Here is a 12,943-nt window from a genome sequence, read left to right as displayed (position 1 = left end):
TACAACAGATATTCCATACTAATAAAAATGGAGTTCATAAAAAAACCAAATATGGAAAGTACTTTACTCTCTATATTTTGGTGTTGTTAGTAGGCTCCTTTTTATAGTATATATATATATATATTATATATATATATATACTATATATTATATATATATTCAATATATATTATATTATTTAATATATATATATATATATATAAATATACATACATAATATTTATATATATATATATAATATATATTAATTATATACATACATGTGTTTGCATAATATTTATGTATGTATACGAATATATATATATATATATATATATATATATATATATATATATATATATATACAAGTTTGTATGTATGTATGTATGTATGTATGTATGTATGTATGGTGTGAGGGTTTGTTCGCATGAATTGTATGTTTGTCTTAGAAGAAAAGGAAGTTGGCGGAAAAGATAAAATCCATATATCATAACGCGCAATTTTAAGATCGTACTGATTTGCGAGTTTGTCGTCCCTTATGCATAACGGCAAAGGTACCAATAGAAGAATATATCGTCAAACTGCAAGCACAAAGGAACGTAAGAAATTCAAAAGCTTAATGGCTTGGGAGAAGAAAAACTATCTGAAGGATCTTAGGTTCTCTTGGCTGCAGTGGTTATCTGCCTAGGCAAATTTATTTAGATGTATAATGTAGTTCGAGTTCCCTGCTAAGCAGTAAGTTGTTTAACTCACTTTTCTGTTGCACGAATACTGCATTAGAATACAGTAGTCTTGCTATAGATTTCGAAGACTGTTTTGTTCTTGAAGACCATTCCTTGTTGTTGACACTAATTAGTAGCGAACACATATATTCATTACATTTGTAAAAACTGACTTACGTAGTTCATATATTATTGTCGAAGGTTAAACAGGCGATAAAATGTAAAGATTTATGCCCGTGTTCTAATGCTGACTTAATCATAAATGACAGTATAAAAGCGATACAATTATCAATAGTAGTTGAAAGATGGAAGGAAGGCAGTGTTATGACTATTTATTTTCATTCAACGTAACTCATCAAAGTTTATAAATATAAGACTTTTTTTTAATGAAATATAAATATTAAGGGATATTGCAATTTCTCTCCGTTCAAGAGAATTGCAGAAAGTTCTTATTTCACCTTAGACGACTTAGCATGCCCAGAAATTTCTAACCGAACGACTAAGACAGACAGACAGACGGACATAGAAGGGATAAAGGGAAAGGAGTGGGGATAAAGAAAGGAAGTGTCTAAATACTTGGCTTTAATTTTGCAGCCTAATCTCCCATTTGTCCCTAACAGATAAGTTACTTTATTCCCCCACAATCCGCGACCTCCGATGCACCTTCAGCAACCGGTCCGCGATAGCAAGTTATTCTGAAAACCAGGGATTTATTTTCATTTTGTACTTTTTCTTGAACGAAAGAAATGATTTTCCCTGCGCATCTCCGACGGGAGTAGTGATGCTTTTGGGGGTGATCCCACAAGGACGTTTCGTCCCTCGGTCATATAAAAGGACGAGGTGGCTGATACTCGGACATCAGTTTATCGTCCTCAGGCGCCAGAGAAAGGTAAGAGCTGCAGACAGGGATCAGGGATGCTGCTGCTGCTGCTGCTGCTGAGTCCTTGCCTGATGTAATCTCTCTCTCTCTCTCTCTCTCTCACAATTCATTGAAAACAACATCTTTATAGCTAGATATTTTTCAGTGTCCAAAGCACAATCTCTCTCTCTCTCTCTCTCTCTCTCTCTCTCTCTCTCTCTCTCTCTCTCTTACAGTTTCTTGAAAACAACATCTATATAACTGTAGATATTTTTCAGTATCCCAAGCCCAATCTCTCTCTCTCTCTCTCTCTCTCTCTCTCTCTCTCTCTCTCTCTCTCTCTCTCCTCGTCTTGAGTTTAGGTAACGATGCATATTCATTTTTTTCTTCATCTTATGCCTGGTTGGTTCAGGCAAAAATTGCGTTTTTAAATCAAGGCCTATTTGACAGTGTTTCATAGTATGTTTCTCAAGCAAATGCAATAATTAAATTTATTCCGTTCTCATATACAGTCTGTTTGATTTAAGAATACTTATATATAAGCTTATATACCTTTGAGGATTTTTTTGCAATTTTCCAGTATATAACTTCCATTGATCCGCTTATTAAAATCAAATGTTAAATCGTGAACGTGCATTTGTTCTTCAAGGAAACTCAAATCACAATAATGATTAATTCACTAAAAGAAGTTATTCTTTTGTCTACCGTTATCCTATATGAAAGTTGACCAGTGATGAAACTACGTAGATATAACGATTCCAGTTGCATTTTTAATTTCCAGTTAACATGGTATTAATTTTGATATTATAAAATCAAAGAGAGGATATAATGATAAAAAAAACTTATTCTAAAGGTAAACTTGCAAGAATTTGTAAAAAAAGTAGCGCAGATGTGGTTATTTTACAACATATTTCTGACAGGATATAACAATAATTAAAAAAAAAACATTTGAAATATTTTAAGCAAATCTTTATAGCGGGCACTCACACACATGCAAGCGGACAAACACAAGCACAAAGCAAATATTCGCAAGAAGTAGTGAAGAAATTATCTGTTGTGAAAGCACAATGTTGCCTGTATTTGCGTAAACAATTAACCATTCAAGAATGCTTGGAAGCACATGCGCTAACATTTTCACATACAGTGGATATGCTTTTAGTTTTTGACAGCAGATTTATGAATTTCTGAAGTGTTAATATTTGAAATAGGAGAGGATTGATAATTGGTTATTTACCTGTATAACTGACAAAAAACAAACAAACAATATGAAGACATTAAAGATACACAACTCTACTTCTTATGCTTGGCGCGTTACAGCACTGGCTTCTGGTTGCTCTCTCTCTCTCTCTCTCTCTCTCTCTCTCTCTCTCTCTCTCTCGTGTGCCTGGGCATTGAGTTATAATGGGATATGCAGGAGGAAGCGCGCATGCGTGATCCCCCTGATACGCGCCTTCAAGTTCTGTGTTCTGAGATGGAGCTAAGACGCCTGGTTATCATGTCAGTGTTATGAACGAGGTGGTGTGATTTTCCCAAGTCGCGTTCACGAATAATTAAGTTTGAAAATGAAAAGGCACTCGAGTGTGGATTCTGGAAGACTTATTCTTTAATTATTCGCCTTCTCGGGATTTTCCAACACTCGTCGGACGATGGTGAGGATTTCTGTTTCAGAACAGTTGAAGGGTAGATGATGGTGAGACAAACTTAACTTTTATTTGAGAAAACAACGATTACGATGTGACAAGGAACCGATTTTTTCTAAAGCTTAGGGTGAAGGACTAAGATATCAAGGCTTGGTAAAGGACTAGAAGGTTCTTCGCTGAAAGACAACAAAGATGTAGATTTTTAAGGCAAAACTAAGTTTCCAACATTTTTGATTTCGTATTCTTCTCGTCGTTGTTGAAATCGCATACCTTCCTTATATATATATGATATATATATATATATATATTATCTATATATATATATATGTGTGTGTGTGTGTGTGTGTGTGTGTGTGTGTGTGTATGTGTACAAAATCAGTGTAATTGAAACGGCCATAATATTTATTAAAGTTAATTTTCCTTACTTAAAAGTTGAAGGCTTCAGATAGTTGTTTTGGATTTAGAAAGTAATTGGCTGGAATTTCATTTCTGTTTATCAGCACCAACAACAATGAATCCTGATACACGAACATTCACACACAATCGCGCATGCGCACGTGAACGAAGAGGTGGAGACAGGAAATTTCTCTTTTGTTCATTTTGATGTCCCTTTGCTTGCAGTCATGATAATGAGATTGTCGCTTTTAATGACGTGAAACATGAAATGATCTGCGCTTATATAGTAACCTATGTCTGAATTTCGGCTTCGTGTTCGGCAACTCTTTTACCTTTCATTTTTGACCAGCAAACCGTGACTAACGAGTGCATTTTTCACTACTAACCTGATGTAAGAATAACGTATATTATTACTGAAAAGTTGCGAAGGGTTTTACGATTTTAACTTTTGAACCCATGTTGCTACCAGATATGCTGCTTGATGAAACCATTTAGCAGATGAGAATGTTATACTTGCAACGTTTACGCGGCGATCAGTTATTTTCAGGGTTACGAAATACTGTTATGTATTTTCGTATTTACTTTTACTTTTACTTCATTGGCGAAATCAAAGGCTATTTCATGGGTCTCTCCACTTTCCAGGTTTAACATCAGTCATGAAGGTCCTCATCTGTGTCTTAGCCCTCGCTGCTGCAGCAGCTGCTCAGACGGCTTACTTCTTCTCCGACGGATACCTGGACGTCTTAGGAGGGAACCAAGCCAAACATTCGCCTGCGCCGGACGACCCTACGGATATTACGCCGATGTCGCCAACGACTGCCGCGTCTTCCACGTCTGCCTCCCTGTTTCCGACGACGCCGGCGACGTCGTCGACGTGGCCCAGTTCTCCTTCTTCTGCGGGAACCAGACGGTCTTCAGCCAGGAGTCCCTCACCTGCTCTTTCAGAGAGGACGCCATACCCTGCGAGGAATCCGAAACCCTGTATGAGATCTCCAACTCCGACTTCGGCAGAATCGTCGAATACGACGGCCCAGTAGCCGCCGATGTGAGGGTTGCACCTCGCCCTGCCCCCGCTCCCGCCCCCGCCCCTGCCTCCGCTCCCGAACCTAGGGTCATTCCAGCTCCTGCTCCCATTGTCGAGGCTGCCGAAGAAGTCGCTGAAGAAGTAGCCGAAGTGTTGAGCGAAGATGTTGTCGAAGCTGAAGCGCCAGAAGAGTAGTCGATGAAAACGAATATACCATAAAATGACGATGCGAAATAATGTTGCCGAAACGTTGGTGAAAAGTGTACAGTGTATTTGTAAGGTCCGATTGTAAATAAAGACATGCAACTTTGAATGTTTTCGGTTATTAGCCTTATTAATAATGTCAGGTCGTGGGTTCAAATCTTTAATATTTTTATATTTCTGGCTCTAGAGTTTGAGTATTGATTTTTCCCTAGATGGGAATATTTCTACTCAGTCTGATATGGTATACTGTCCACATTTACAAAACAGGTTCTCAATAATATTGTTTTTTAAAGAACCTATACTCTTCAATTTCTCCCTGTAGAAAATTGCCATTTGTTTCTGAAATAAAATTCTCAGAATAACTATTATCTAACTTTTACTTATACATCGCAAAAGAAATAAAAAGTGTTCCTCTGCATTTGTTGTTTGGTCATTTTAAACTGATGGTGGTCGTTATTTTCATCTTTAACTTCGAATCCTGCAATCGAGAAGGGCAGTTACTGAAACGCCTCGTTTTCTAGTTTGATCCAAACAGTTTGAATCATAAAATTTTGTTTTTCGTTTACTTATTTCTGCGTCAGACTACTTGACGAATTTGAGACATCCATTGCTATATTTAAAAAAAAACCGCCTCTGTTGTTACATGTAGATGTTGATATTGTGATTCTCGATCATTTTTGTGAAGCGTTCATATATTCTTCTCTGAAAAATGCGCGTTATGCCATCCTAGAGATAAGTGAGCACACGATGTCTCCTCGGATGGACTAACAAGTCTCTGAGACATCCTAATCCTTGTAACTCCTTGTAACATTTCTGACCAGGAGCCAGATAAACTTGAAAGCTCATTAGTTGCAAACGTCTGTCCCCCGTTGCAGTGGCCTGTTTCTGGAACAACAGGTAAAGAAGTTATTAAGCTGCTAGGTCTGTCGAGACCTTTCGGGACTGCCAATTTATGCCAGTTAAAGGACCGTTTCTTCTTGACGGGTACAGGGGCACCGGCATTATCCCCTAAAGGTCTTTTGTTAGGCTTTCGCCGCAGCACATCTCAAGGCTTCCTGAGCCCTTGGGCCTAATTGAAGTTGGCCCTCAGTCCGCAGATTGTTTCATCCAGTGACCAAAGGATTTCCAAACACTTATGGCTGTATTATGAGTATTTTAAAGTTGCTCCAAGATTAAGAGACATTGTACTACAATGTTAGTTTAAGCTTGCGTTCCAGTTAATACCCCGATGATTAAAATTGCCTGAATTCAAAGATTTAATCGAATTCATATAATCTATGCAGTCGCTACCACCACTCATAGTCCCATCCCGGTAATCCCAGAGACTGACATACTTAAAAACCAGTTTATCTCAAGTTCGAAAATTGAGCAAAATCCTTTTAGACTGAGCTTCAGAATTCACAGTTACTTTTCATTACACTCACTCAGTATCCCAGATATAAAGTATGTCCTGCTACACTCTGTGTGAGCGTTTAATTTTGTATTGACATAAGATAGACATTCCGTCATATGACTCTGTACGTTCATAAACTACAGAAGTTTCTAGAAAAGCCTATATGCGTCTTCATATGTTTTTCTATATTTAAAAAGACAACCTTCCTTTTTTGGCGCTTACGCGTTCATATCGTCAACCACTTTGCCGGCAAATTTTTCCCATCTGTGTTTCAAGTATCAAAACAATCCCAGATAATTGACCCACAATCGCATTTCCTAATATTATCTCATACCTTTCACTTCTCTATCTCTTTCTCATTCTTCCTCAGATTTCTCTCTCCTCCTCCTTCTTCGGGATTCTTTATCTCGTGGAATTTCCTCTCCGGATCCTTTCACTTCTTGCGTCGCTTCATGCATATTCAGAGGAGCTCATCCTAGCAACACCGAGCAAGACCTGGGTCAGCTTGTGTCCTGGTATCCCTGGTATGCTGTTATAGGCTTCTTTCTCCACGCCTCTACGTCCCGCGGCTCTATCGATCTTATGTAACTACTACTTACATCTTTTGGCATTCGGCTACATCCCCAGACAAGCGTATACACACTCGTCTATATGCGTGATGTCGGTGTGGCTCAGAAACGTAACTTTGAATATTGGTAATTTTATGTGTACTTGGCTTTATCTTTTAATTTCGTTTTCACTCCAGGTTCCATTTTTTGCATGTATAGGCACATCTACAAGTCGTCGTAGTTTAAGTGCTGATATGCTTTCAAGTTTATAATAATATTATCATATATATATATATATATATATATATGATATATATATATATAAGACGTTTAGTCCCATTTTCAAAGCCTACATCAAGTAAAAGAAACAGACATTAAAAAAACAGACTTGGAATAAAAAACAAAAAAAAAAGAATAAAAAGGCTTTTTATAAAGTACAGTAAAAGGAAGAGTTAATATATGGTGCGGAGCTGTCACTCGGTCTGTGTCCTCAGCACCATTTGCTAAACTCTCTTCCTTTTTACTGTACTTATACAAAACTTTTTATTCTTTTTTTTTTTATTCCGAGTCTGTTTTTTTAATGTCTGTTTATTTTATTATGTAGCTTTTGAAATGGAAGTAAACGTCTTGAAACGTCAGCAGCTGAATAAAGTACTTGGAAAGGAGTAAAGGATTGGCCTTCCCCTTCGCACCAAATTGCTATATATATATATATATATATATATATATATATATATATATATATATATATATATATATATTATCTATATATATATATATATATATATATATATATATATATATATATAGATATATATATATATATATATATAATATATATATATATACTATATATATATATATATATATTATATAATATATATATATATATATATATATATATGTGTGTGTGTGTGTGTGTGTATTTGTTTGTTTGTTGTCGCCATGCACGCCCAGACCGAAAGCTTGGGCCACCAAATTTTTACCATAGACTCCCCTCCTAACCGGGAAGGTATTATTCAAAATCCGAAATTCGAGTCCCCCCCTCTTTTTTATACCTTCCCTTTCTTCACAACTTTCGGAGTTGACATCTATATAGAAGTGTTTCTATAGGTACAAACAGGCTCCCCACAATATGGGGAGCCATAAGGTATCCTCAGTGGTAAAGGAGGCAACACCCCCCTTTGGAATGGTTGTCCAAGGATCAGAGGGTGTCCCACAATATCAGCGGCCAGGAGGCCTGTGCCCTTTTGACTTACTGGCCATGGGAGAAAGGGGGTCGTAGCCTACTTACCCCGTTGTTGATAGGCAGAGGAATTTTATTTCTGGTGATAAGAAATTCATTTCTCGATATAATGTGGTTCTGATCCCACAATAAGCTGTAGGTCCCGTTGCTAAATAAACAGTTGGTTCCTACCCATGGAAAAATATCTAATCCTTCGAGTCAGCTCAGTGGTCTGGTTAAACTAAGACATACGTAACTTTTAACTACAAATGCATTGAACATCAATATTCGAGTTTATAGGCTAAGTTTTATCAAGGGCAGTTTAAGGCGACCCTCACAATGAAATTCTTCTCCTAGAAACTTATCACAACATGACTGAACCGGTCAGTGACGCAGTAGAATTGGCTGGGGAAAGATGTGCGTCTAGGTCATGTAGAAATGAATGTACGCTAGATAACACGCCAGAAGGACGGGTACAGCTGCTAAAATACACACGCACACACACACAAACACACACAGACGGACACACACACACACATATATATATATATGTATGTATATATGTATATATGCATGTCCGTTAATATCCAATTCGCCCTACCTCGGAATTAATATCTTTTCATGTATGTTAACCCAAGGGAAGTTTTTAGTTGATAATCATTTCGTCCTCTCGTGGGTTCGAACCCACGAGAGGACGAAATTACTATCAGCTAAAAAATTATCCTTCGGTGAACATACATGAAAATATATTAATTCCGAGGTAGAGCGAATTGAATATTAAACGATATTTGTAGCTTAAATGCATGTATATGAATCACGGTGATGTGATAAAAATTCATATATATATATATATATATATATATATATATATATATATATATATATATATACTATATATATATATACATACATATATATATATATATATATATATATATATATATATATATATATATATATAGAGTACGCTGGAATCTTGTTTTCGTATATCTGCAAACTCAACATTACTTCTTATGAAGAACTGCCGTATTGTCTTTTTGCCAAAGAGACAGCTGGAGGTCGACAATAAGTCGTATATTTAAGAAAGATCATTAGGCTTGTTGAGGATGACCTTGAAAGAACCAGTCGTCTGAATTTGCGGATTAAGCCTATTGTTACCTTTGGGTCCCCAGTCCTTTTTATTATGTCTAGGTTCTATTGACCATCTCTCCAAGAGACTACACGAGAAGTTTCGTCTGGCCGTGACTTGAATATCCACTTTGGGGAATCAAATTTTGTATAATTAGGTACCTTAAGAACAAGAAATTCGTTAGATACCTTAAAAGCAAGAAATTCGAAATTACAATCCTCGTACGAAGTCAAGTATGGGTCAACGCAGCAGGGGTCTAAAATCTACCACATAGGGTGGGTCTAAGACTCCACAACGTAGCGGAAGTCTTAGACTCCACCACGTAGGGTGAGATATGGCTTACGAGAAAAGAAACAAAATAACAGAGGTCCGTACCCCTGACCTTGCATCTTCCAAACCGGCTTCTTCGGCAGCATTTTGCAGTGACCAGAAACCTGTTTTCGATAATTCATCACTCGGCTTTCATTTCCTATTCACTCCTCCGTGTTATTCTTCATTCGTTTTTTTTTCGCTCCGATCATCTTCATACGGTGATTCGAGTTAATAGCTGGTAACTTTACCGCCAAGGTTTCATTCCTGTTCCTGGTATTTTGTTGTTCTTATGCTTTTAAGTCTTACGAAACACTTGTCTTTTACTACATTTGTCTAAATTAGCAAATCTTTCGCCTCGTTTACAATTCTGTAAACTGTCTTCGGAAATTTCCTTCAGAAATGTAAACCGTTCATCATTTTCCATTTTGTCAAAAACTACTCTTGATTTTACAGTTTCACTTCTAATTACTTTCGACTGAATATATTTTGATGCATTCGAACGAAAAGTCTATTATTTTAGCTAATAGCCCATAATATCTATATCATTATCTCGAGCTAAAGAATCTTTTATTAAAAGTTCAAAACCCACCGAGTAATTCACCCCCGCCATTTACGTCGTTTGAGAGAAAACTACGCCCAGACATGGTGATTTCTTCTTCTTCCCAGCTTTATCCCGCTTCGGGGTCGCCGTTTTTAACGAGTCTCTTCCGTCTACTTCTGTCCTGTTTCAATTTTCCTCCCGTACTCCCTTCTCCCTCATATAATCTCTAATACAATCTTTCCACCTGGTCTTGGGTCTTCCTCTCCTTCATGTTCCATCCACCTCCACGTCCATCACTTCTCACGCCATGTGTTGTTCTTCTCTTCTCATCAGGTGGCCTTACCATTCTTATTGATAAATCCATACGTCTAAATTACGGATCGGCATACACGTACGTATCAGTCTGTTGCTAAGCCTTTATGCATAAAGATTAATTTTTTTTACTTGGTTTTAGATAGGTATTTGTTATGAACATTGCGTTAAGGTCATCAGATTTGCGATTGCAGGTAGGCTCATTTCTGAATAGCAAATAGGAACTTTTGCGCAACGAGAAACTTTTTCTCTCTCAGCCTTATCGTGACGAACATTTGAAATGTCGGCTGATTAATCTAAATTTCCATCGATTACCGTCACAAACCAATTGCAGTTTCGGCAAAGCGAAATTTAACTTTCATATAATGCATTAGACCCACACTGCATATGCCTAGTGGGCAAATTCTTTAGAAATGATGGCTTGTAAGTATGGTTGTTAATATTTACATTTTGTGTAAAAGAATCACTCATGTGTTTTTGATATCGGTATTAGGGTAAACTGCTTCTGAAGCCCTGCACTAAGGGACAATGGAGACCAATAAAAAAGATATGACTCACGAGTGAACTTGTTTTTATTACCTTTAGAAAAATCAACTTAGGTCTAAAACTGTACACGTTTCGTTCGGTGGTCTCAGCGAGAGCTGCTACTAGACATTCACGTCGTCGGGAATCTTCCCGAAGTCGGCGTTGGAGATATCGAAGAGGCCCTCCGCCTCAGCGCAGGGAAAGGCTTCCTCCGGGTGGGCGCAGGTGAGGGACTCCTGGCTGAAGACCGTCTGGTTGCCGCAGAAGAAGGAGAACTGGGCCATGTCGACGACTTCCCCTTCTTCGTTAGAAACCGGGAGACAGACGTGGAAGATGCGGCAGTCGTTGGCCACGTCGGCGTAGTAACCGTAGGAGCGTCCGGCGCAGTCAAACACCTGGTTGGGCTCCCCTTCCGAGGATTTCCAGGTAGCCGTCGGAGAACCGATAGGCCGATTGGGCGACGGCCACAGCCACAACGGCAAATAAACAAGCAAGGACCTTCATTTTACCTGTAAAAGAAATTTGTAATGAAAGTTAGCTTTTACGAATTCGGAAGGTTTTAAGACTATCATTACATTATAAGCAAATTACTCATCAAATATGATTTAAAGAAATACTATTATGAAATTAAAGTCATAAGGATGTATTAGATAAGATGTAATTGAAGATATCAGTTTCTTCTAAAAGATGAATTTGTCATTTTTTTATGCCGTAGTTTGGAAGAACACTGAGTCACACTAAATATGTATAGTATATTATATATATATATTATATATTATCATATATATATATGTGTGTGTGTGTGTGTGTGTGTGTGTGTGTATTATCTATATATCTATATCTAATATATAATATATGAATATTTCGCATTATCTATAGTATATATATTATGTATATATATAGTATATATTATATATATTGTATATATATATATAGATATCTGCACATATATATTATATATATATATATAATATATATATATATATATATATAGAATAATGTGTATGTGTATGTCTGTTTGTTTGTGTATATATACATACACACATATTTACGTGCATACATAGAATATTGTTTCATTACCATCAAGACGATTTTTGGGGGTTATATATGGATTCAGTAAACAATAAACAGTTATCTAGATATGAAAATCATTTTTTTCTAGAGGCATTTCGAGGTAAAATCAGTTTCATTAAAATGAGCGCTGATAATATTAACTGCCTAACGCTTGAGTTTCTCACATTACTTCGACAGAGTGAGTGCTATAAAACGTCTTTCTTTAGCAACACGTAAGAATGTCGGATCTCTTTGACGATGCCTAGGCACGCTCTAATTGTTATTGATTTCGTAATTTTCTGGATTGGAAGGAAGTACGAGAACGATTCAGACAGGTAAAAAATGCGCTGAAGTTTCCTCGGCGCAATCGAGTTTTTTTGTACAGCGTATAATGCTGTAATGAAACTCTCAGCCACGGCCTGCTTCCGATGGTGTCCTGTGTGATTGTCACTTATAAGCGGTGCCAGATACACGATCATGACTAACTTTAACCTTAAATAAAATGAAAACTTCCGAGGCTAGAGGGCTGCAATTTGGTATGCTTAATGATTGGAGAGAGGTTGATCAACGTGCCAATTTGCAGACCTCTAGCGTCACTAGTTCTTAAGATCTGAGGGCGGACAGAAAACGTGCGGACGGACAGACAAAAAGTCATCTCAATAGCCTTCATTTCAAGTGAACTAAAAGAAAAGAGGATGAGGCGCGTTAAGAAAGATAGAGAGCAATGCGAACGAAAGTTCTATTATCTTGGAAGTTTATATGTGCGCCTCACTTCTCGTTGGTTTACAGTCATGTCCTGAGGTGAGGTGAACTGAAATAATTCCTCGTGTCGAAATGTTTATGAGAAATGGGGCTCTGTAAGGCCGTTTCCAGCCTTTTGATCTTATCAGTCCATCTGCTAAGTCAAGCAAAATCTTTTAAGTCTGAAGTGACATGATAAGGCATAAATGACAATCGATGAGGCAGAAGTGATATCCAGTAAGTCAGAGTGACAGACGATAAGTCCAAGATGGCGTTTGTTATAAGTTGAGATTGGTATAATTCGTCTCTGAAATTTAGCGTCCGTTTTGTGCGCAAAAGC

General features: G+C 37.3%; 2 pseudogenes; one reads left to right on the top strand and one right to left on the bottom strand.

Annotated features, from left to right (window-relative positions):
• Positions 1-4,242: 4,242 nt before the first annotated feature.
• On the top strand, positions 4,243-4,933 carry LOC135201789 (uncharacterized; annotated as a pseudogene).
• Positions 4,934-10,834: 5,901 nt separating this feature from the next.
• On the bottom strand, positions 10,835-11,313 carry LOC135201348 (U-scoloptoxin(01)-Er1a-like; annotated as a pseudogene).
• Between the last annotated feature and the right edge of the window lie 1,630 nt (positions 11,314-12,943).

Source organism: Macrobrachium nipponense, chromosome 28 (genome assembly GCF_015104395.2).
Source record: "Macrobrachium nipponense isolate FS-2020 chromosome 28, ASM1510439v2, whole genome shotgun sequence".
Classification (NCBI taxonomy): Eukaryota; Metazoa; Arthropoda; class Malacostraca; order Decapoda; family Palaemonidae; genus Macrobrachium; species Macrobrachium nipponense.
The sequence above is the reverse complement of the archived record's forward strand: the minus strand, read 5'-3'. Positions and strand labels throughout refer to the sequence as shown.